This window comes from Mastomys coucha, unplaced genomic scaffold (genome assembly GCF_008632895.1).
Source record: "Mastomys coucha isolate ucsf_1 unplaced genomic scaffold, UCSF_Mcou_1 pScaffold22, whole genome shotgun sequence".
Taxonomy (NCBI): Eukaryota; Metazoa; Chordata; class Mammalia; order Rodentia; family Muridae; genus Mastomys; species Mastomys coucha.
In genome coordinates, this window is record NW_022196905.1 from 159542369 (window position 1) to 159568271 (window position 25903).

General features: G+C 41.3%; 1 protein-coding gene across 6 annotated transcripts in view; it reads right to left on the reverse strand.

Annotated features, from left to right (window-relative positions):
* Window positions 1–25903, reverse strand: part of Csmd1 (CUB and Sushi multiple domains 1) — a 1620113-nt gene that overhangs the window by 343095 nt on the left and 1251115 nt on the right. The window lies entirely within an intron of this gene.

The window sequence follows — 25903 nt, forward strand, 5'->3', positions numbered from 1 at the left end:
GTATAACTTGAATTGTAACAGGGAAATAAGACAAGAGTTTAATTTTATGTATACAAATGAACACAGAGATATATATGTTTGTGTGTATATATTTATATATACACATATATACACATATTATATATATATATATATATATATATATATATATATACACACACACACATACACACACACACATATCCTAGGAATGTACAAATTTCATCTTGGTTCTACATTTGTCTTCCCTAATGATTTGGGAATAACTATTGTTATTGTTGTGAGGTAACACCATGACCAAAGCAAATTGGAGAGGAAAGGTTTATTTGATTTATGCTCCACATCACTGTTCTTCACTGGAGGGAGTCAGGACAGGAACTTAAGCAGAGCAGGAACCTGGAGGCAGGAGGTGATGCCAAGGCCGTGGAAGGATGCTACTTACTGGCTTGCTTCTGCTGGTTTGATTGGAGGGGTTAGATGCATAGAGTGTTTTATGTCTCTCCCCCTGAAGTCAGTGGGAAGGAAATATTCCTCACCAGAACCACCTGAAGAGGCTGTGTCCTGATCCAAATTAGAGTGATTTCACATTCACACATGAGAGCTAAGCAGTGGTGGGTTTACTCCAGAGAGATGTGCAGGTAGCTATTGGCATGTGACTTCATCCTTTTGTAGCCTGGCATTGCATTGCACTAGTGACATGGTAGTTAAATGAACTCTGAGTTCTGATGATGTAGATTCAATGCAATATAGCTTCCTATCACATGGAAACAGTGAGGACAGTTACATGAAAACAATCCCCAGCTACTGGGCATTTACAACCATCTTGTGTATGTTCCCAGTCCTCGGTGTATACCTATGCCTCTGGCCACAAGCACTCCAGTGTATCATTTCATTTTATTAACTATCCAAATGTGATCTAACACTGTAAAGCTCTTGAGGTTTACTTCTGTTCAGTCAGCAACTCTCTGGACTTCATTGTTGGTATTCCAAGCTTATCCTTTTTCATTGCTAAGTAGTATTCTGTACATTAGGCACAGGTTGGGTATTAATGACACCTGACAGCTTTCATGAGTGAATAGAGGTGCTGCAAATAGGTTCTAAGTGTGGTACGTTTATGTAATAATAAGTACTCATTTTCCTGAGACAAATATCCAGCTGGCCACTGTTGGTTCTCAGGATAGCTGTATATTTACATTGTAGAACAAATCTCCAAGTTGCTTCCAAGAGCAGCTGCTCTGGTACTCCTTCAGAAATGGTCAGCCATTCCTTTCATCTGCATGTCTGCCAGTATCTTGTGTTCTCACAACTTGGTTTTTGGTTTATTAATTCATGTATCTCTTATTTTTATATGTCACTCTGTTTCTACTTAAATTCCTTACTATGTAGTCATCTTGACCATTTTTCATAGACATCACATCATACCCTTTCTTTATGAAATGTCTGTTTCTACCATGTGCCTACTTCCTAACTGGACATACAGTCAACACTTACCACTGAGATGTCAAGTTTGTCTTTGTGTGTGTGTGTTTGTAAAAATTTGTGGGTTTTCAAGTATATGTGGTTTTATGAGTTTGTGTGCTCTACCTGTATCCAGGATCCTGCAGAGCAGAAGAGTGCATAGGATCCCCTGGAACTGGAGTATCATAAAATTTTGAGCTACTATATATGTGGTTGGAATTCCTGGGTCTTCTGGAAGAGCAGCCAGTGCTCTTAACCACTGCATCATTTCTCCAACCACAGATGTCAATTCCTTTTTTTCTATCTATGAGGCACTTAATTTACAAACAACTCCTTCTGGTATATACCTTCTCATTCCGCCTTTGGATATGATCTTTCATGCAGCAAATCTTTCTCATTGCTTCTGGTCCACCATCTGCACCTCTGAGCTAAGGTTGATCCATAGCCTGCTGTGCACTGGTCTTCCCAGGAGAGACCTGTTCTCCCAGGAGTACATTCACTCTTAGGCTCGGAGGTGAGATAGCGACTTTCTCTCCAATAACTGTCTGGAGCAGGGTGGCAAAGAGCACATGGGGAACAAGAACATTGGAGCAGCTGGGACAGGATCCTTCTGGTCGCCATCTGTACCCAAAGCTTAGGCTGTTCCAGAAACCTCTGTACATAAGTTCTGCCAGGAGAGAGCTGCTTTCCCAGGAGTGCTGACACAGGCTTACAGACCCACAGGATGACCAAGCACCAACCAGAGACAGCAAGAATACTTAAAAACAGAGATAACCAGAAGTTGAAAGGCAAACGGAAGAATCTTACCAACAGATACCAAGATTACTTGGCATCATCAAAACCCAGTTCTCGTATCACAGCAAGTCCTGGATACCCTAACACACCAGAAAAGCAAAATGAGGATTTGAAGTCACATCTCATGATGCTGATAGAGACTTTAAGAAAGACATAAATAACTCCCTTAAAGAAATACAGGAGAACACAGGTAAGCACGTAGAGCCCTTAAAGAAGAAACACAAAAAACCCTTAAGTAATTACAGTAAAACACAACTAAACAGGTGAAGAAATTGAACAAAACCATCCAATATCTAAAACTGGAAGTAGAAACAATAAAGAAATCACAAAGGGAGACAATTCTGGAGATAGAAAACCTAGGAAAGAGATCAGGAGACATAGATGCAAGCATCACCAACAGAATACAAGAAATAGAAGAGACGCTCTCAGACGCAGAAGATACCATAGAAAACATTGACATGACAATCAAAAAATGCAAAATGCAGAAAGATCCTAACTCAAAACATACAGGAAATCCAGGACACAATGAAAAGGGCAAACATAAGGATAATATGTATAGAAGAGAGCAAAAATTCCCAACTTAAAGGGCCAATAAATATCTTCAACAAAATTATAGAAGAAAACTTCCCTAACCTAAAGAAAGAGATGCCCATGAACATAGAATAAGCCTGCAGAAGACCAAATAGATTGGATCAGAAAAGAAATTCCTCCAAACACATAATAATCAAATCACCAAATACAAAAATAAAGAAAGAATATTAAAAGCAGTAAGGGATAAAGGTCAAGTAATATGTAAAGGCAGACCTATTAGATTTAAACCAGACTTCTCACCAGAAACTATGAAAGCCAGAAGATCCTGGGCAGATGTCATACAGACCCTAAGAGAATACAAATGCTAGCTTAGACTACTATACCCAGTAAAACTCTCAATAACCATAGATGGAGAAACCAAGATATTCCATGACAAAAACAAATTTGTACAATATCTCTCCGCAAGTCCAGCCAATCAAAGGATAATAAATGAAATAAATTTCCAAACACAAGGAGGGAAATTAAGAAATTAGAAAAAGCAAGAAAATAATCTTCTTTTAACAAACCAAAAAGAAGATAGCCACAAAAAAACATAATTCTACCACTAACCACAAAAATAACAAGAAGCAACAATCTTTTCTCCTTAATATCTCTTAATATCAATGGACTCAATTTCCCAACAAAAGACATAGACTAACAGACTGGATATGTAAACAGGACCCCACATTTTGCTGCATACAGGAAACCTACCTCAGTGACAAAGACAAACACTACCTCAGAGTAAAAGGCTGGAAAACAATTCTCCAAGCAAATGGTCCTAAGAAACAAGCTGGAGTAGCCATTCTAATATTGAATAAAATCTACTTTCAACCTAAAGTTATCAAAAAAGATAAGGAGCGACACTTCATACTCATCAAAGGAAAAAAATCTACCAAGAAGAACTCTCTACTCTCAACATCTATGCTCCTAATGCAAGGGCACCCACATGCATAAAAGAAACTTTAGTAAAGCTCAAAGCACACATTGCACCACACACAATAATAGTGGGAGACTTCAACACCCCACTCTCTGCAACAGACAGATCATGAAAACAGAAACTAAACAGAGACATAGTGAAACTAACAGAAGTTATGAACCAAATGGATTTAACATATATACACACATATATATGTATATATATATATATATGTATATATATGTATATATATATGTATATATATGTATATATGTATACATACTATATATGTATATATAATCCTAAAACAAAAAAATATACCTTCTTTTCAGAACCTCATAGTACCTCATCCAAAATTGACCATATAATTGGTCACAAAACAGGCCTCAACAGATACAAGAAGATTGAAATAATCCCATGCATCCAATCAGATCACCATGGATGAAGGTTGGTCTTCAATAACAGCATAAATAATAGAAAGTCCACATACAAGTGGAAGCTAAGCAACAGTCTACTCAATGATAACTTGGTCAAGGAAGAAATAAAGAAAGAAAATAAAGACTTTTGAGAGTATGAAGAAAATGAAGCTAAATATATCCAATCTTATGGGACACAATGAAAGCAATCCTAAGAGGAAAACTCATAGCTCTGAATGCCTCCAAAAAGAAACTGGAAAGAGAATACATTAGCAGTTTGACAGCACATCTGAAAGCTCTAGAACAAAAAGAAGCAAATTCACCCAAGAGGAGTAGAAATAATCAAACTCAGAGCTGAAATCAACCAAATCAGGAGCTGGTTCTTTGAGACAATCAACAAAACAGATAAACCCTTAGCCAGACTAACTAGAAGACACAGAGACAGTATCCTAATTTTAAAAAATCAGAAATGAAAAGGGAGACATAAGAACAGAAACCAAAGAAATCCAAAAAATCAATAGATTCTACTACAAAAACCTATACACAACAAAACTGGAGAATCTGTATGAAATGGACAATTTTCTAGACAGATATCAGGTACCAAAGTTAAATCAGGATCAGATAAGTGATCTAAACAGTCCCATACTCTGTATGGGACTGTTTAATACTCATTAATAGTCTCCCAACCAAAAACAGCCCAGGACCAGATGGGTTTAGTGCAGTTTTATCATACCTTCAAGGAATACTTAATACCAATACTCATCAAACTGTTCCACAAAATAGAAACAGAAGGTAGTATACCAAATTTGTTCTATGAAGCCACAATTACTCTGATACCTAAACCACACAAAGACCCCAAAAGAAAGAGAACTTCAGACCAATTTCCCTTATGAATATTGGTGCAAAAATACTCCATAAAATTCTTGCAAACTGAATCCAAGAACACATCAAAATGATCATCCATCATGATCAAGTAGTATTCATCCCAGGGATGTAGGGATGGTTCAACATAGGGAAATCCATCAATGTAATCTACTATATAAACAAACTCAAAGAAAAAAATATGATCTTTTCATTAGATACTGAGAAAACATTTGACAAAATGCAACACCCCTTTATGATAAAATTCTTGGAAATATCAGGAATTCATGGCCCATACCTAAACATCGCAAAAGCAATATACAGCAAACCAGTAGCCAACATCAAACTAAATGGAGAGAAACTTGAAGCAATCCCACAAAAATCAGCCACTAGACAAGGCTGCCCACTCTCTTCCTACCCATTCAGTTTAATACTCAAAGTCCTAGCCAGAGCAATTAGAAAACCAAAGGAGATCAAAGGGATACAATTCAGAAAGGAAGAACTTAAAATATCACTATTTGAAGATGATACAATCTTATGCTTAAGTGACCTCAAAAATTCCACCAGAAATCTCCTAAACCTGACAAACAACTTCAGCAAAGTAACTGGATATACAATTAACTCAAACAAATCAGTTGCCTTTCTCTATACAAAGGAAGAAATTAGGGAAACAACACCCTTCACAATAGTCACAAATAATATAAAATACCTTGGTGTGACTCTAACTAAGCAGGTAAAAGATGTGTATGAAAAGAACTTCAAGTCTCTGAAGAAAGAAATCAAAGAAAATCTCAGAAGATGGAAAGATCTCACATGCTCATGGATTGTCAGGATTAATATAGTAAAAATGGCCATCTTGCCAAAAGCAGTCTATAGATTCAGTGCAATCCCCATAAAAATTTCAACTCAATTCTTCATCGAGTTGGAAAGAACAATTTGCAAATTCATCTGGAATAACAAAAAACCTAGGATAATGAAAACTATTTTAAACAATAAAAGAACTTCTAGTGGAATCACCATCCCTGACCTCAAGCTATACTACAGAGCAATTTTGATAAAAACTGTACCATATTGGTACAGTGACAGGCAGGTAGATTAATGGAATAGAATTGAAGACACAGAAATGAACCCATACACCTATGGTGGAAAAAAGGCAGCATTTTCAACAAATGGTGCTGGTTCAACTGGGGTCAGCATGTAGAAAAACACAAATCAACCCATTCTTATCTCCTTCTACAAAGCTCAAGCCCCAGTAGATCAAGGACCTCTATATAAAATAAGATACACTGAAACTTATAGAGGAGAAAGTGGGGAAGAGTCTTGCACACATGGGCACAAGGGGAAAAATTCCTGAACAGAACACCAATGGCTTATGCTCTAAGATCAAGCATTGATAAATGGGAACACATAAAACTGCAAACCTTCTGTAAGGGAAAAGACACTGTCAATAGGACAAAATGGCAACCAACAAATTGGGAAAAGATCTTTACCAATCCTATATCTGATAGAGGGCTAATATCCAATATATACAAAGAACTCAAGAAGTTAAACTCCAGAGAACCAAATAACCCTATTAAAAATGGGGTACAGAGCTAAACAAAGAATTCTCAACTGATGAATACCAAATGGCTGAGAAGCACCTAAAGAAATGTTCAACATCCTTAGTCATCAGGGAAATACAAATCAAAACAATCCTGAGTTTCCACCACACACCAGTCATAATGGCTAAAATCAAATCTCAGGTGACAGCAGATGCTAGTGAGGATGTGGAGAAAGAGGAATACTCCTCCATTGCTGGTGGGATTGCAAGCTGGTACAACCACTCTGGAAATCAGTTCAGCAGTTACTCAAAAAAATTGGACATAGTACTACCTGAGGACCCAGCAATACCACTCCTAGACATATACCCAGAAGATGCTCCAACATGTAATAAGGACACATGCTCCACCTAGTTCATAGCAGCCTTATTTATAATAGCCAGAACCTGAAAAGAACCTAGATGTCCTTCAACAGAGGAATGAGTACGGAAAATGTGGTACATTTACAGAATGAAATACTACTCAGCTATCAAAAACAATGAATTCATGAAATTCGTAGGTAAATGGATGGAACTAGAAAATATCATCCTGAATGAAGTAACCCAATCACAAAAAAAAAAGAAAAACAAAAAATAGTATATACTCATTGATAAGTGGATATTAGCCCAGAAGCTTGCAATACCCAAGATACAATTCATAAACCACATGAAAATCAAAAAGAAGGAAGACCAAAGTGTGGATACTTTGGTTCTTCTTAGAAGGGGGAACAAAATACCCATGGAAGGAGTTACAGAGATAGGTGTGGAGCAGAGACTGAAGGAAGGACAATAGACTGCCCTACCTGGGGATTCATCCTATGTAGACACTATTCTGAATGCTAACAAGTGCTTACTGACAGAAGCCTGTTATAGCTGTTCTGAGAGGCTCTACCAGTGCCTCATAAATACAGAGGTGGATGCTCTCAGCCAACAATTGGACTGAGCACAGGGTCCCCAATGGAGGAGCTAGAGAAAGAACCCAAGGAGCTGAAAGGGTTTGTAGCCCCATAGGAGGAACAACAATATGAACTGACTAGTACCCTCAGAGCTCTCAGGGACTAAACCACCAAAGAGTACACATGGTGAGACTCATGGCTCCAGCTGCATATGTAGAAGAGGATGGCCTAGTCTGTCATCAGTGGGAGGAGAGGCCCTTGTTCCTGTGAAGGCTCTATGCCCAGCATGGTGGAATGCCAGGGCCAGGAAGCAGGAGTGAGTGGGTTGGTGATCAGGGGGAGGGCAGAGGAGATAGGGGATTTTCGGAGGGGAAACCAGGAAAGGGTATAACTTTTGAAATGTAAAGAAAGAAAATATCTAATAAAACAAAAAAAGAAAAAAAAAACTTTCTCATTTCTAGAGCTTGTTTACCCAATTGTTTTTGTTTTTGTTTTGTTTTGTTTTAGCAAAAATTGGGTATGGGAAGAAAAGTCTATGGTATTATTTGTTAGGTGAGACAATTCCCTCCTTTCTTTGAACATTTAGAGCTTGATTATAGGTTTAAATATTTGTTGTCTGAGAAGAGTCACTCCCACTTGGCCCGTGAGTGCCTGATGGTTACTTTGGTTAAAAGCAGGGTTGTTCTTTCCAATGGACTGTATCAGTACCATTAAAATCACCAAGTGCAGGAAGCCTGTCTTCTGGTTGCTTCTGAGGTACCTATCCCAGTTCAGAGATCCAGTGTCGTCTTCCACCAACTTTGATTGGTGAATGAAGCCATGTGATAGGACCTCACATTGGGCAGACACTCTCTCCCTCTACTTTCTTTGCCCTTCAACATCACTCTGGATTTTTTTTCAATTTTCAATAAAGCATTTAGAAACACTTTGGTTTATCCCTCTAGAATCTTGGGGCAGTGTTTGTAAAGTGCTGAGGATGTAGTCCCAGGGCTCATATGTGTCAGGTCCACAGCCTGTCACTGAATAGCCCCCAATCCAATGTGGGGCTTTCACCACAGTCTAATTAAGCTGAGGAGCAATGTGTGAGGGTTGGAGTCCTTTTACTTGTCAGCATCCTCTGGAGAACACAGTGGCGTCTTTCTGTGTTTTGATCCCCCCTTCTTCCAATAGCATCCGATAAGCAAATAAATCCCATACACCTAGATTAGCAAAGGTTGGTCTCAATGAACTCACTAGCTATTCATTGCCAGTTCATGGAGATAGAATAGCACTCTGTTCTCTCACCTAGCAGCCTGTAAATACAGCCAATTGACTTTTTTTTGTTTGAGCAATTTATCTGTTTAGGCCACCCATGAGTAGAGTCAGGCTCAGGGCCTTTTCCATTTGGATTTTTTTTTCTACTTTTTCTTCTTAAACAATCAGTCTCAGAAAACCACTTTGGAAGATACTGGAACTCCACCAGGGGCAAAAGGCCATTGGTCCATTGCTCAGTTCTCTCTGTGTTGTATCTGTCCTTGGGATCCATCATTCTCTTTGTGTTGTGTCTAATCTTGGAGATCCATCATTCCGTCCCTTGGATCATTGTGTCTGTACGGAGGTCCACTGCTGAGTTCTTTCATCCATTGTATGTGTTCTTAGGATCAGTCACTCAGTTCCCAGTGTGGTACATATGTTCATGGGGATGTCTCTCTTCATACACAGTTCTGCACATGATGTGAACACATGGTGAGGTACAGCCTACTCCTGCCTACTTTACTGAGAATCACTTTTAAGACAGTTCCTCAGGAAGGCTAAACAGTAGTCCCAATATCCACTGTTAGCATTCTGTCTAAACTCCACCCCAAAGTTACCTGGCAATAGCCAGGTATATTCCTCCCCATAGTTACCTGGCAACAGCTAGGGGGGCCTGGCCCACTATAAAAGGGGCTGCTTGCCCCCTCCCCCTCCTCCTCCCTCCTTTACTCTTGCTTCCCTCTTGCTTCTCTCTTGTCCTCTTGAGCTCTTCCCTTTACCCTTTCCTTCCCCTTCTCTCCACATGCTCATGGCCATGGCTGGCCTCCACTTCTCTACTCTCTCCCTTTCTCTGCCTTTCTCTGCCTCTACTATGCTCTTAACTGCCCTCCCCATGCCCAGAATAAACTCTATTGCATACTATACCCATCTATGGTTCATCCCTCAGGTGGAGGGATGCCTTTGCATGGGCTCGCTGAGACATCCCCTTCCCCTACACTCCATCACATGCCTATAGAACATATTCTTATATCTCTTTATCTTTTTATAAACATATCATCCACATATTCTTCTTCCTCCCTTGCAGCACAACGATCTTTGCAGGTGAATTTAATATCCTAAGGTTGGGGTTATGACACCTTGACAGAGTGGACCCTAAGTGGAGCAATGGTGTTATTTTTTTTTAACCAAAGATGGGAGGGGTCATAGAATCTTGATAGTACTGTAGAGACAGTGGCAAGAATCAGAAGAATATGGCTACAACCTAGGGGCTTCTAGAGGTGGAGCCTCTGCTGATGCCTAACTTTGATCTTTTGACATTCAGATCCATGAGAAAATCTGTGCCTATTGGTTTCTGTCCCTAAATTGGCACTGGGTACATTCCCTAGCAAGTTTATGCCAAACCTTTTTGGGCATCGTTTGGTACCATCCTGCCATTTTATCTCCTTGTTTATTAGTATCATGGGTTATTTTGCAATGACAAAACAATCGCCAGATCTTGGAAGAAACTTTACTAGATAGTGTTGCATAATGTATGATCAACTGAACTCCCATAAATTGTAAGAATTTGTGTCTATGTTCATAAACAATGTTTCTCTATATTTTCCCTTACGATGTATTTGCATTTTTGATAATAAAGTATTAGCCTCATAAATTGTCAAATGTTCTTGGTTTAATCTCTGAAGGAGATTATAGAACTGGTTTCAAATTTTCCTTAAACAGACTTATTTTTTTAATTATGAAAATTACATTTTCCTGTAGGAATCCACATATTTCCACTTAAATTAATATGTATGTTTGTGACTGTTATGAGAAACAAAACAAAGATTTGCATTCGTTATCATGAAGCCTTACGAACAAAGATCCATCTGGGTCTGCTCTCCCTGGATGAACAAAATCTTTAGATCTGCTCTCTGTGCGTGTGTACACACTTGGGATACACTCTTGATGGATATATACACTGTGATCACTCTCAGTGGATCTGTATGTCATAAACCATGCTGTGACCTCTTGTGTAAAACTCTGTCAAGACAAATACACAAAACTATTCATGCCAAACTAATTTTTGAAACTAAGTGCAGGGATTTAAAACTCAAAAATTTAGTAAACTAGTGGAACAAATGATTTCTCCTGTGTCCTTCCTTCTGAGTACTTGTCAGGAAAGAGAAAGAGAGAAAAGGGGAGAGAGAGAGAGAGAGAGAGAGAGAGAGAGAGAGAGAGAGAGAGAGGCAGACAGAAAAAGAGGAGAGGGGAGAGGAGGGAGGGAGACTTTAGAATGAACTTTACAATATATTATCTAAGAAAAATAGCAAAGACTTTAAAATACAAAGTAAGACTGTAATGACCCATGTTTATGGAGAAAGTGTGAAGGAAAAAAGCTTCAATCTGGATATGTTGTGGTAAATTTCAATCTGGATATGTTGTGGTAAATATTAAACCCAATTTACCAAATCAATCAATTCACAACTCAATTAATTGGTATATATGCTACTTGCCTAGATTGGGCAGATCTACCACTACACTACTCCTATCTATTAGATCCCATATGACTTGCGATGTCTCCAAGCCATGTGCTTCAGCTCCATCTTCCTTCTACCTTGTCCTCTTCAGTCTACCCCTACCCCATCTCCTCTCTTCTTTTCTCCCCAAAACTTTTCAGCTCCACCTTCTCTCCTGCTGCCCAGTCATCAGCCTTAGCCTTTATTTGAAAAGTTAAGGTGGGGAGAAGGTTCACAAGGCACCTGATTTGCTCCTTGTCTGCAGTGCTTTCCAGGAGAGGAGAATTAGCATCAAAATACAAGACCAGGGCTATCCACAGCACAGATACCTCAGATATCAGGAATTAGGTAGCAGGACTCAGCTCCGTTTCCTCTCCCATACTGACACCATAACATGGGCTGTCTGACCATCACTCCTAGTAGGAATTTATCACCCTGATAGTTATCAGTCTTCACTTCTTGTTTGAACTTATAATGTTTCTCCCCAGCTCCTCAGGCCCAACAGCTCCTGAGTGTGCAGATGAAATACCTTCCAATACCTCTGCTCTAACCAATGGCACACAGTTACATAAACCTTGCCCCAAAGACCTTGGCCAACTCCCCAGGGGCATAAATAGCACCCCTTAGTAGAACCAGTTCTCTTAAATTCCTGGGTATATGTTCTTTGTCTGCCTACAACTATTAAGACTGGTTAGCTTCCCTCTCTCCAGCCCAGCCTGAGGCACAACCCCGTCCTTCCCCACCCTAGAGGAAGAAGCAGATAATGAGAGGCAAGGCAGTATTATTTATGTAACTTGGAAGATTGAGGTGATACAAGCATATGTAGATGATACATAGATAGATAGATAGATAGATAGATAGATAGATAGATAGATAGATAGATAGATAGATTGATTGATTGATTTTTTTCTCAACAAATAGACTAAACCATAAAAAAAATTAAATTTTTGCCCATGGAGGAAAAGAGGAGGAACTGTGAAGGAAGAAAGTAGGTTGACACTTTAAAACATTTTATTGTTTTGCATGTTTGGCTGCAGAACAATCAAAATGTGCAAATATTGGGTGGGAAGAGTGTGTTTCTAAGTATTTATGAACATTAAGAAATAAAAATCAAGCAGGGCAGTCTATTTGTGAATCCAGAGATGAACTTTTTTTAAGATTTTGAAATACAGTAATTTATCTGTGAGACATAAAGTAAAACACATAGAAAACCAACCCAGAGTTGGTATAGTAGGGTCTGGTCAATGGGCTGCCATTGCTGCTGGGTAGAGTCTTCTGTGCTATGAGACAGAAACAGTAGACACATGTTACGCCATTGTTTCTTCCCAGAGCAATTGCACACAGGGGATCTGGATGTGGGAAGCAAGAAGGTCAGAGGACATTAGGCCAAGGACTCTTGTTGAGTTTGAATTAGATACGTTTGAATGATTTCTTTGTGTGATTTTTCACTCCTCCAAGTATCATACACACACACGTACACACACACACACACACACACACACACACACACACACATACACACACACTCTTCCTGTCCATAGAGGAGGGGCTTGATACATTGGAACTCCAAGAAACAGCCAGTAACACTGGGGTCAATATCTCTAATGTGACTTTCCACTCAGAGACAGGGGTCCTTGGCCACAGAACTGACCTCAGGACTGAAGCAAGTACCACAGAGGTTGTCAGGACCCCAGCCAGGCAGAGCTCTCAGGGGTTAGCTTGAGAAAAACCTCAAATTCAGAGGCAGTACCTCTAACAGACTATGTGCTCTATATACTAGACATCATCAGATGTATCTAACCATATGAGTTCTGCACAGACAAAAGTTTTCACTAGGGATGCTTTATCCAGAGGGACACAGCTGAGAGTAGAAACACATTGATTCCCACTTAGTCCCATTGACCAGACCCACTTACAGCTAAGCATGGCAAGATGCACAGCACGACCTTCTGTTGCTTGGTACTCAAGAAAAAAAAATCTGGGTCCAGCATCAGCAGCTCTCAGGGTAAAGATGCTGCAAATACCTCATTTGAAATTATAGTAAACAGAGAAAGGTCTACCTGGTCAGACCTGTAAACTTTCTCACTGCACAGCCATATGGCATACCTGTGACAGATGGTCCTGAGGAATGCTATGGAATGATGGAGTTGGAATCTTCTTCACCAGCGGCTCTCACCTGTAGCCTCCACCTACAAACCCACCGGCAGCCTCCACCTGCAACCCCACCTACAACCTCCACCTGCAGCCTCCACCTGCAACCCTACTGCAGCCTCCACCTGCAACCCCACCTGCAGCCTCTACCTGCAACCCCACCTGCAAACCCCCTGCAGCCTCCACCTGCAATCCCACCTGCAGCCTCCACCTGCAACCCTACTGCAGCCTCCACCTGTGACCATGAAGTGCTGTGCTCCTAACAGAAGGACACACCTCTAGCTATGAATCTGTCGTTGAAAAACAAAAAACTACTCTGAAGCCTCTGAACCCCACTACCAGTTTAAATATCTGCCCTAAATCGCTATACACATGAAAGGAAACTTCAAAGCAACTCCTCTTCTTTTAAAATAAAGCAAGCTAGAAGAAAAAAAATGCAAAGAGGCTGGCAAGTCACATCCACCAATAACAGTCACTACTCAAGGGAGCCTTGGTAACAATTTAGAACATACAGACATTGGAATGAGGGAGGAAAACATGCCTCACTGGGTCATACTCTCTGGGTCACAAGGCTAGATAAGGAGAGATCATTGTTCTGTGGGACCCAAGATAAAGTTCTCATTGTGGGCCGAGGGTTATCTCCAATCCCAGAACCTGTCTGAATATTAATGTATTTCATATCCCAGAGCCTGATATAAACAAACTTATCTCACTCATATGGATAACCCATAGGACAAATGACAAGATTCTTCTACCAAGCATAGAAATCAGGAAGAGAGACGGGTACTGAACTTAATCCAGGTGCTACTCAGGGCCCCCAGTTACTATACCAAAGGCTTATGTTTCCACAGATACCCAAGAAAGGAGGATGGTGAATTGTGCATCTCAGACGAAGAGCTATAGATTCAGCTGAGGGGCAAGGATGTATCATTCAGGAGTCAGATACCCTCATCCAAGTGGGCAGGGACAGGGGCTAGTGAGGACAACAAACACAGGCCAGGTGGTTTGTGCAGCTCCAAAGGATTAGGGGTAGAAACAAAGGAAGAGTTAAAGGATGCAAGCTTTCTAGACAACAGGATGACTAACATTCAAATGTGGCCGAGGGATTATATCCCGGAAAGGAAGAGCATAATTCAAGTTGATTGCGATAGGGAAGGAAGAGGGTGAAGTGAGGTCCATCATCTTGACACTGAAGGAGATTGTGAGGCAGGAATGACTGCTCTTCTGAGCATACCACTGGGAACAGGAGCATAATGAAAAGTCAAACACACTGTCCCAGACCTGGGCGGATAATTATATTTTTGACAAGAAAGTGAATAGTTTGGAAAGATAACAGTAAGGTTGAAATAGACTAAAAACTCATTTGAAAAGTTTGCTGTAATGAAATTGACTACAAGACAGGGCATATAGCCAGAGCTGTGGGGGCCAAGATGAAAGGAGGTTTGCCATACCCTTTCTAGTGCATTCTTAGTCCCAGAAGAGGAAAACAGTGCTAGGAACTAAAATCTGTTCCAGGTCATAGGGTGTGAGGTATTATACAATTAGTTCTATTTTCCCTTCTAAATGACTCTCCATCAGGTAAAGCATATATTTATGCAGATAGTTTGCAAAATACACAAACACAATTACAGCTTCCAGTTGAGAGCCCTTCATAGGCTTCAATGAGTTGCCGTATCTGTTTATACAATTTATCCTGACACACACCCTGTTATTAAAATTCTACTTCACATATAACAAGATAGATAATCAGAGAATTAGGAGTATCTTATGGGTGTGTGGAAAGCTAAAAGCAAAGAGAACATTGAAGCTTGGGCAGTTTCAGAGTATAGTACCAGAGAAATCATGTTTGGCTTCCTTGCCACCTGTTAGCCTGGGGCCGTACTCAAAGGGCAGATACCCACACTGGTCACAGGAACACACACACACACACACACACACACACACACACACACACACACACACACACACACACACACACACACACACACACACACACACACACACACACACACACACAAAGTGCCCAGGAGGATGCTAAGTCATTTCTATGAGAAGAGCTAACAAAGACTTTCAAACTGAAATTTGTCAGGTAGAGCTTGCTGGAAACTGCCCAAATTATTATTATGAAATTCTAGCAGGCTGCCTTTATAAACATTTTTCTAACCTCAAGAACATGGAGAAATTAGAGCATTAATTGACTGGAGGAAGAAAGAGCCAAGGTAGCATGCTGCCTGCTTGCTCATAATGAACCCTTTAACAGAATGGCTGGGGATGTGAGGAATTGAAGAACCCGCAAGATGCGAGCTCATTTGCAGGAAGGTGGAGTGCGCTTAATACAATTCAAGCCATGTGTAGCCCTGGCTATTATATCTCAGCACCTCATTTCTGAACAGATTGGGCATTGGTGAAGGATGAAAGAGTCACAATGGGAAGAAAAGCAGCTGTCACCACCGCTGCCACTGCTACAGCTAAGGCCAGTTTCAGTCACTCCCTCTACTCCTACCTCACAGCCATACAATCCAGTGACTATCCCCATGCCCACCAGCCTGGTCACTCACATATGGATGTCCCACACAGTCATCTCGTTTCACAATTACACTATGCAGTGACCAATACAGTCTATTGTCATGTTCACAAACATAGTCACCCACCCACGTGTGTCATACACAGTCACCTGGTCTTACCATGACTGTCACCGTTCTGATCTCTCCAGACAAAGCAATGAAACGGCAGGAGATCTTTCCTCCTGACACAAACTCAATGCAGTAAATGGTTTAATGAAATAGATGTTAATTTTATAATAGCAGAGGCAGAGAGATAGGAGGTATAACGGCAATACAGAAACAAGAGGTGCCTAGAATTTACCCCCAGGAAGGCTGTTTTAAGCAGTGTTCTGAGGAGGTGGACCCATGCTGCTGAGTGATAATCATGCTACAAAAGGCTGTGAAGCAGGGTGGTGGTTCCTTTGCAGCATGGTTTCCATGGAAACCACAGGTTAAGGTTCAGAGAAGACAGGAGCTCAGGTGATGATACAGTAGGCTCTGGTCTCTACCCACTGCTTTAGAGAATGGTTTACACTCTACGACAGTGCTCTGCTTAGAGACCCCGTGTTTCTGGCATGTTCCCATCCACTCTGGCTGCCTCAGGAGTGGTTGGGCATTCAGAATGCACAACCAGATTCCTCCTGCCTCGTGGTGAAGAAAGCAGAACTTGGGTAGAGGGCCTCAGCTTGTTTCATCCATCCTTGACATGGATGTCTCTAGAGATGTTATTCCTCCCCTGCTGAGTCTGAACAAAGGATATGCTGAAGCCAGAGCAGCTGGAAGCTTAGTTATGTCTCACATGTGGACCTCACATCTGAGGATGAATCCAGAAAGAGAGAAGGCAGAGCTGAGAGAATAAATTCCCAGGAGTGCCAGTGGAGTCCTACAGCCCAGGAAAGGGGAGTTCTTTGTAACAGACCTCAATAACTCAGGCAGAATTTAAAAGTAGGATTCAAAGACTGGGTAGACTTCTCAGCAAGCAAACACTTGCTGTGCAAATGTCAGGACCAGAGTTTGGATTCCAAGAACCCACACTAATGCATAGGCATCGTGGCTCATCTGTAATTCCAGCTTCGGGCATCAGAAATAAGTGACCCATAAAGCAAGCTGGTTAAATGAGACAAGCTATGTCAGCAAGCCCTGGTTTTGAGTGCTTGATCCTGCCTCAGTGAGTAAGCTGGAGGATGATGGACATCAAATCAACCTCAGGCCTCCACAAACACATGCACATATATATGCACATGAACCCAAACACATGGGGATGCACATACACACACACACACACACACACACACACACACACACACACACACACACACACACACACACTAAAAAGGAAAGAGAAAGGTTTCAAGAGTAAAAGTGCTTAGAATGATGCAGTTAATCAAAAGGAGAATAAAGAGAAACTAGGAGATTGGAGTTTCTGTGCATGGGCTGACACTCAAAAGCTTAGGAGGATGAAACTCAAGGCTGTCCTTGGATAACTGGGGTCTCTGTGGATTTTTCTGGGCAGGTGGAAGAAATGGAGAGATAGAGGAGCTAAAAAGACAAGAAGGATGATTAAGATGTGCATTTAAAGATGCTTGTCAACCTCATAGGAAGAACAACAATATCAACCAACCAGACCCCGCACCCAGAGCTCCCAGGGACTAAATCACCAACCAAAGAGAACACATGGAGGGAACCATGTCTCCACCTGCTTATGTACCAGAGGATGGCCTTATCTGGCATCAATGGGAGGGGAGGCCCTTGGCCCTGTGGAGATTCAATGCCCCAACTCAGGAATGCTAAGGTGGTGGGGTGGGTGTGTGTTTTGATGAGGGAACATTCTCATTGAATTGAGAGTGGTGGAATGGGATAGAGGGTTTGCAGAGGGGAAACTGGGAAGGGCAATAACATTTGGAATATAAATAAATAAAATAACCAATAAAAAATAAAGATGGTTTTTGAGGGACTGAGAAAATAGTCTTACCCTGTAAACACCAGTTGCTTCCTGCATGGGGAGCAGGGCTATTATGAGATTTATTAATGAAGGCACTCACAGAACCCAGTGGTTGTCAGGGGCTGCTCAATGTTGAGACTCTTAAAATGTGACTATGGTACAATCACAAAGGAGGTTGGCTGAGCATGGCAGTGTATCCTCAACCTTCAGATGCATGGGAGTTACCACCCACAACCTTTAGAGTCCTCAGGAAAATACTCAAGTACTTGCCCAGGCCAAATGCTAGCCAGGTGCCTCCTCCAGTAAGGAGTACTCAGCCCAGAGACTGTCTCCAGATACTTAGCAGTGTTTCATATATTATAGTTTCAAAAGGTATTACTTAGATCCATTTCTCAAATCTTCACTAATTTTGAAAGCTCCAGACTTCTCTGTCAAAAGAAGGACGAATTCACCTGAGAAGTTACCATCCCCATGACAGAGCAAGAGGCAAGGTGAAGGCCAAGTAGAGTGAGCTAGAGAGCTGCAGGGGAATAGAAGTCAAAAATCCTGACAGAGGGTGTAGTGCTCATTGCCTGCACATTACAGGAGGCCTGGCAGATTATGTGTTCCCTCCTCCCAGCACCAAGCTCCACCCATCAGAAGGAAACATTTAAATGCTCTTAATGCACTAACTCAAGGTTGTTTCTTCAAATAAGGGTGAAGGGGTCCCGATCTTCAAACTAGGGGCATTCAAATTGTAAAACCTGAAGAATTACAGAAGTGAAAGATAAATGTGCTGATCCTGAAGAAAACATGAGAATGTAATTCCCTTGCTCTTGAACCCAAACCAGAAGATCTGTGTGTTGCTGCAGGGTCTCCATGCCTTTATTAGACTAACAAGCCCTTGGTTGGCTTGACCAAGTCATATAAGTCATATACTTCTTAGATGCCCAAGAATTTATAAGCTGGGAAGTGATTCTTTTCTGGTTCTAGTTCTTCTTTATGATCAGGGCTTCTCAATAGCCATTTGAGCCTCCTCTACTTTGCCTTTCTATTACTGTGAGAAGATCATGAGGAGGAAAGGGTTTATTCCAGCTTACATGCCATCCAGGTCAGAATCCATCATTGAGGGGAGTCAGAGCAGGGACTGAAGCCAAAACCACAGAGGAATGATCGCCACTGGTTGCTTCCCTTGGTTTTCTCAGCTACTTTTTTTAAAAAGTTTTTTTGTCTGTTTGTTTAGAATTATTTATTTTATTTATGAATATACTGTCCCTGTCTTTAGACACACCAGAAGAGGGCATCGGATCCCACTACAAATGGTTGTGAACCACCATTGTGGAATTGAACTCAGGAGAGATGACTCATAGATTAGGAACACTGACTGCTCTTCCAGAGGTCTTGAGTTCCATTTTAGCTACTTTTTTATTCATCCCAGGGCTATCTGCCAAGGGCATGGCATGACCTACAGTGAGCTCGATCTTTCAACAAGCGATCAAGAAAATGCCTCGCAGACAAGCTCCCAGGCCAGTTGATCCACGCAGCAGCTCCTCAGTTAACCTTCCCTCTGCCCACATGACATAAAACAAGTAGCTCAGCATGAAATTGGAAACAATAACTATTTTAAATATTTGGATATTTTAGGATAAAAGTTGCTGTCCTGGGACTGTTACAACATGGAGGCAAGCTTTCTAGCTGTAATAAAGATAGCATTTATCAAAAGGACACCAGCCCTTTGCCATCTGTGCCTTCCTCAGGATCTGACCATTTGAGCTTTGAAGTTCATGGAATTTGGAAGTGACTCTGGCTGCCAGGCTGCCTGGCTGCCTGCCTGCCCCTCCTATGCACATGCTCTGAATGTTGTCCATATTTGCTCCAGAGACAAATGCTCCCCTTACATCCTCATCCCAGCCTCTTCTAGCTCCACCACTGGCCACTTTAAACATGACTTAATGTAGCCTAGATGAAGCTCTTACTGCCCAAGTCCTGGTCACAAACAAGGTACCCACTTGCTGATGCAGTTTAAGGAATTCTCAACATTTAAGCATCCCAGTGAGGCTAAAGGTTTCTGGTGCTGTCCCCTAGACAAGGTTCATGCTTTGTGCCTTTGCAATACTCTTAGCTTTATTGAAAGTATCATTTTATTCTCTCCCATCTTCCATTGAGTCATTCCCAGTCCAGGAATTCTATTTCTACAAAGGGTACAGTTACACCTCCTTATGCATTCCCAACTCTCCTCCAATCAGCTTAGCAGGAAAGTGGGGAGTGTTGGTTTCCACCCTTTCCAGAGCTAGAAGTAAAGGCTGTTGGAAGGTGATAAATGTTTCTCTCCCTCCCTTCACCACAGACAACAGCCATAGAAGCTTTGCTGCTGAAATACCCCCTCCCCAGTGAGACCTCTTCCTCTTTTTCCCCTGATGCCTTCTGCCCACATCTAGGAGACTGAGGCAAGTTCCTCCTACCATGTTTTTTCTCCGTTGTATACCACATAGCAGCATACTTTATACCAGCATACTGTCCATTTGATTCTATATCCATGAGCAATAATCTTGACAATGGATCTCAACTGGTTAACCTTGTGTTGCCCTAAACACAAAGAGTCCCCACTTCAGTTGGGGAGTGAAACAGCTTCAGATACAATCCATGCTCACGGGGATGCACTTCTATGGCCAGGGCCTATGTGCCTATACTGTCACTACAGTGTGATCTATGAGCGTGACAACACAAATAACATCCTAACTGGCTTCTCCTTTTGATATATTAAAAGAATTTCACATTCTAAAGAAAACAAGAGTCTGAAATAAAATGAATGCATATTCATGTAATAAATGAAGAACGATGAAGTGAAAGATCTTTTAAGAAAAAAAAAAAAGCGTTCCCCTGTGTACAAGGCTGACATGTTTGTGCACAGAAGGATAGACAATAACCCAGCATTAGTCTGATCCTCATGCTAATAAAAGCCCACTGCCCTCTTGGTTAATTGAGCAGGGTAGTCATTGCAAGCCACAGTCAGCTCCAGTCTTTAGCTGCTGTTGAATTTCTCTCCAGCCTCATTCATCATGTGTGACTTGGCCTCATTCCTTCTGAGGTCCTTGCACCAGTATCCTATTAATGACACAGTAAGGTATGAACAGCCTGGTATTTGTCCAATCTTTGGGCATCCGGGCATCTAGGATTCATGATCCCATTTAGCACTCTTAACAAATCTCTCTCTCTCTCTCTCTCTCTCTCTCTCTCTCTCTCTCTCTCTCTCTCTCTCTCTCTCTCTCTCTCTCCATGTGTCTGTGTATGTATGTGGGCATGCACCTAATGCACCTAGCATTGTGGATGTGTAGAGAGGTATGAAGATGACTTTCAGGAGTTGGTTCTCTTTTTCCACTCCATGGGTCATTAGCTTTGGTGATCTACTCTGTGGACCATCTCTCTAGCCCCAGCACATGCTTAAGAATAGCCCTGTGTTCTAAACTCTCTGATACATTTATTTGTACAGTCTCTAGTAAAGTTTCTGAGTCTACAAAAGGAGCTGCGAATGATCCTATGGTAGATCTAAATAAACTCCTGTATGTTTTCAAAAGTTTGCCTTGTATCCTGCAGCTTTGCAGTGTTGTACTGTGAGTCTTGACAATGTAAACAAGAGGAGACATGCCATTGCTCCCCAGGCTTCTTCCTAATCTCAGGAATCAGGCTGACACTCTGGTGGGACATATGACTGGCATTCGGAAGCATGTGAGCTTCGTGACGACAGACCACAGAAGTACTTTCTTTCCAGTTTTCTAACTTAAGGGTTTGTTGTTGCTTTGGGGGAGGCATTGTTTGCTTGTTTTTCTTTTTTCTTTTTTTTTTTTGTTTATTTTAGATATTTTCTTTATTTACATGCGAATTTCTCCATTCCCAGTTTCCCCTCCAAAAAACAAAGAAACAAACAAAAACAGAAGTACTTTCTAAGTGACCTGAAAGTCTCTTTCTATTCAGTGGTCACTCCCTCACTCTAATTCTACCTGTTCCCACAGAAGATAAGACACTTTGCCTATATCAACCAAGTAATGCAAACCCATCAGATCAGAAAGAAGATCTGAGGCCACAACATCTTCTGTCTTATGGGAATATTCTTTGTCAAGCCAGTGCCAATGTTCTCACTGAGGGGTGGTTCCCTTATCACTTATCTCCAGGTCGTGTTGGGCCTGATCTCACACTCACCCCATAAGCAGAGTCTCATGGCTACAGGGCCTCAGCAATAGCAGTCTGCTGGTGATTGACTTGGAGACATGAACTGGGAACTTTTCTGGGACAATCCTCAGTGGAGTTAGAAGTCTTGCATTTTTATCTCACAGAAGTCCTATCTGAGGAAACTCTCCTCTAATTTACCTCATACCAAAATACAAAGAGCCATGGAGAGTGCGATGCAACATGATTTGTGAAAATGCAGCTAGCCTTTCACCTGAGTGGTCGGCTGTAACTAGATGTTACTTTCATGACAGAAAGAAGGTCTAGAGGTGACTCACAACATTATACTCAAAGCAGTAAAGGGGAATAACTCAACCCAGAAACTCAAGCCTGTGTGTAACGTACAGCCACAGAGGCTGCCACCACAGTGATCTCACTGGGGTTTGAGTGCATCATAGGTCCTTGTCTTTACTCTGTTCTGCTGGCCAGCAGAAGCTGCTGTAAGGCAATGCATATTTTATTGGAAATGTGAACCACCCACAATCTGTTATGTCCTTGTAAAAAATTAACAAGAATTCTGGTATAATTAAACTTTTAAGTGATTTTACACATAACTAAATTATCTTAAGGATTGCACCTTACTTTTAAAAGTTTCGTAAAATTGTCTGTTACTTTTTAATGGTGAAGTATCAGCATTCAATTACATAGGTAGCTGATAGGTAGATAGATAGATAAATAGTAGAAAGATAAATAATAGATTAGATAGATGCTGGTAGATACATAGATAATTAATGATAGATAGGTAGATATGATAGTAGATAGATGAAAGCATAGAAAGATGATGGATAGATAGATAGATACTACTATTAATAATAAAGTGGCACTGTAACCCTTTTCTACTTCATCCAGTGTCTGGATCATGAAGAGTTAATGAGCCTCTCACCTAGCTATGAGTCAAAGAAAAAGAGATCAAGTAACTAAGTATTCTTGATTCCCCTTTTGCTATCATGAGTTAATTGCTAGAAGCCATCAGGTTTTGGACCTCCTTCTGCCCTACAGAACCCTCGCTGCCTTCCCTAGTACCTGAATGCTGAGCTGGACCTCACAGATAGACAGATGATAGCTAGTAGAAAGCTAGACACGTAGATGGATAGATGAATATGTGGAAGTTGGTACCCATCCATGAATAATATCCTGGACACATGCATGCTTGACAGAAGTCTAGGTAGACAACTTATTTATATGATTTCTCTGTGCGCGTTGCCACAGAGTGCCTTCAGCAGTAGACTACTCCATGCCCTTGCCTGTCCTCCTCTGAAGCACTGGTGTTCCAGATTGATGCTGGGCTTGCCACAGCTCCTCAGTCTTCTTCCTTAGAGACAGTCTTTCTCCAGTTACTTAACTGCAGTCTGGGGATCATGAGACAGAAGAAAGAGGTCTTGGATGGAGCAGGAAGGTGAGCACAAAAAGGCTCAGCCTGTGAGCCTGGGTTACCAGAGGATCACTAGAGAAGGTTTAGACTCCATGTCCTCCTCTGGAGAAGCTTCAGAAGCTACGGATATTCACAAGCCACCACCTGAGGTTGCATAAACAGTAATGGTTACTGAGAGAGGAGACCTTTCAGTAGAGCTGCCTACAAACTACTCAGGGAAGCTCCAAAGATATGGCTACCATGAGTTATCACCCATGCTGCTGTTGGGTTTCAGACATGCAGCCTCCTTTAAGTCACTTCTGTTTTGGCAAGAAACCCCTCAACTGTACACTCACAAGCCATCCTAATAAACTCACTGGTTCATTAGGCTAGCTGTGGGTGGATATTCTGGCATGAATGTCCTATTTTAGGTGAGCAGATTTTTGTTGGTGTTGTCCCAGGGGAAAATTCACACAAGTACCTCAAAAATCTTAGGATATTCTCAGTGTATGAGTGACACACCATGGAATGGTCAGCACCATAACTGTGGGAACCTTCTATGATGTCTCTGAAGTCACTGCATCTGTCTTAAGGTATCTCTAGCTTGTTCAAGCCAATTTTTAAGGTGGGATGATGGAAGTAGAGTGTCCTGTATATGCTATGCCATGCATGAAGCTTAACAAAGATTCTGGCAAGACCCACAAGGAAATACAAATAACATGTGCCTCTGATGGCATTCCCTGGTCCATCAGGAAGGTGAGGATGTGGCAGGAGGGATTTCTTAACTCCTTCTGATGGGGTTTTATGTTTTATAATGAGATGGAAAAAAAGAAGGTGTAGGAAATGTGCTCCAAATTAAAAATAGTAATGTAAATAGCAAGCTGCCGCCAGTGTTTATTTTGTTGGGTTCTTAAAGTCACTTGAGTTTTTACCGCAAACCTATCAAGCAGATGTTGCTAGGATCTCTCCACCTTGTTATTAAAAAGGGTGTATGGGAGCTGAAATAACTTCCTCTAAGTCACACTGTTAAGGGGCAGAACTAGGGCTCAGCATGGCATAGTTTAGAGCCTGTGCCCTTTGCTCTGAGTCAGCTAAAGCCGTACAGAATCAACACCTTGGAAAATTGAATCCTACCTGAGTATCAGTGGTGTGTGATTTCTGATAACTCAGGAGCAGCTGAGCGACATAGTGAGTGACTTGTACAGTATCTTCAATTATCAGCTTAGCATAACATCCTAGAACACTCATTTTGTGGGCCTGTGAGGTAGCTCAGTGGGTGGAGGTGACTGCTACCACGATTGATGACCTGTCTTCCATCCCTAGAACCTTCATGGTAGGATGAGGGCAATGTGTACAAGATATCCTCTGACTTCCATACATGTCCTGTGGCATGTGAATACACTCAAGTGCATGCATACACACACACACACACACACACACACACACACACACCATAAAAGAGAGATCAAATAAATAAATGTAGTAAAAAAACAAGTTAATTTCTCTAAAAACGCTTTTCTATATTTGCTCAGGGTCCTACATTATCAAAGCCATACATTTTGTTAAACCTTTGGAGCTTTTATTTATCAGATGATAGCATATTAATGAAAAGTTGAGTTCTTGAAGATTGTCCCTCTTGCTTCCTTGACATCTCAAGTGGGAGGTACAAACAGACTCTTGATATAGTTAAGGGGGGAGGGGAAGAGGGAAGATTGGTGATTACAAGTAATATTGCTCAACATAGGGATAGTCACATCTAATTTGAGAATATTGGGACCCTAATAGTCAGAGGTGTACCCTCTAGGTTCCCATCTGCTTTTTGAGTTCAACCTCATGAATCTGTCTTCAAATTGAAGAAGCAAGCCTTCTGTAGCCATTCCTGGTGAGAAACATCTGGAATCTCCCTGATGCTTGCAGACTCTATCCAAGGCTGAATATTATAACTCAGCTGAGCACTCTTGAGTAAGTATACACCAGCATAAGTGATCCTTAAAGGTCATATCTAGAAATTTAAATGGAAGTGGTCTGCAATTTTCTCTGAAACAAAGGACTACCCCATGAATGTGATGAGAATATTTTTTTATGAAAAAGAAACATTACATCCCCATCTTGTCCCATGATTCCTGCAAGGAAACTATATTTCATACTTTATAGCTAAGGATGCCACATCAGAGCACTCCTCCCATAGGACAAGTTCATATTCTGACTACCTCCACTCACTTGGAAAAAATGGAATATTTTTCAGTACATGCTCACTAATGTGAACTTGCAATATATATCTTGGGGTTGTGCTTCCTGCCTGGGGTTCTTGGGTCCTTCCATATTATCTGCTTCTGTGTCTTCATCTATGCAACTTCTTGATACATTTTTAAAACTGGGAAGTGTTCTTACAGCATGTGTTTGAAAATAAGAGTTGGCTGCAGGCATACATACTTCTAGGGTTCCAGATATATTAAACAGGCAAGAAGTGGAGAATCTGCAACAACAGCAGGTCAATGAGCGTAATAGGTTAAGAGTC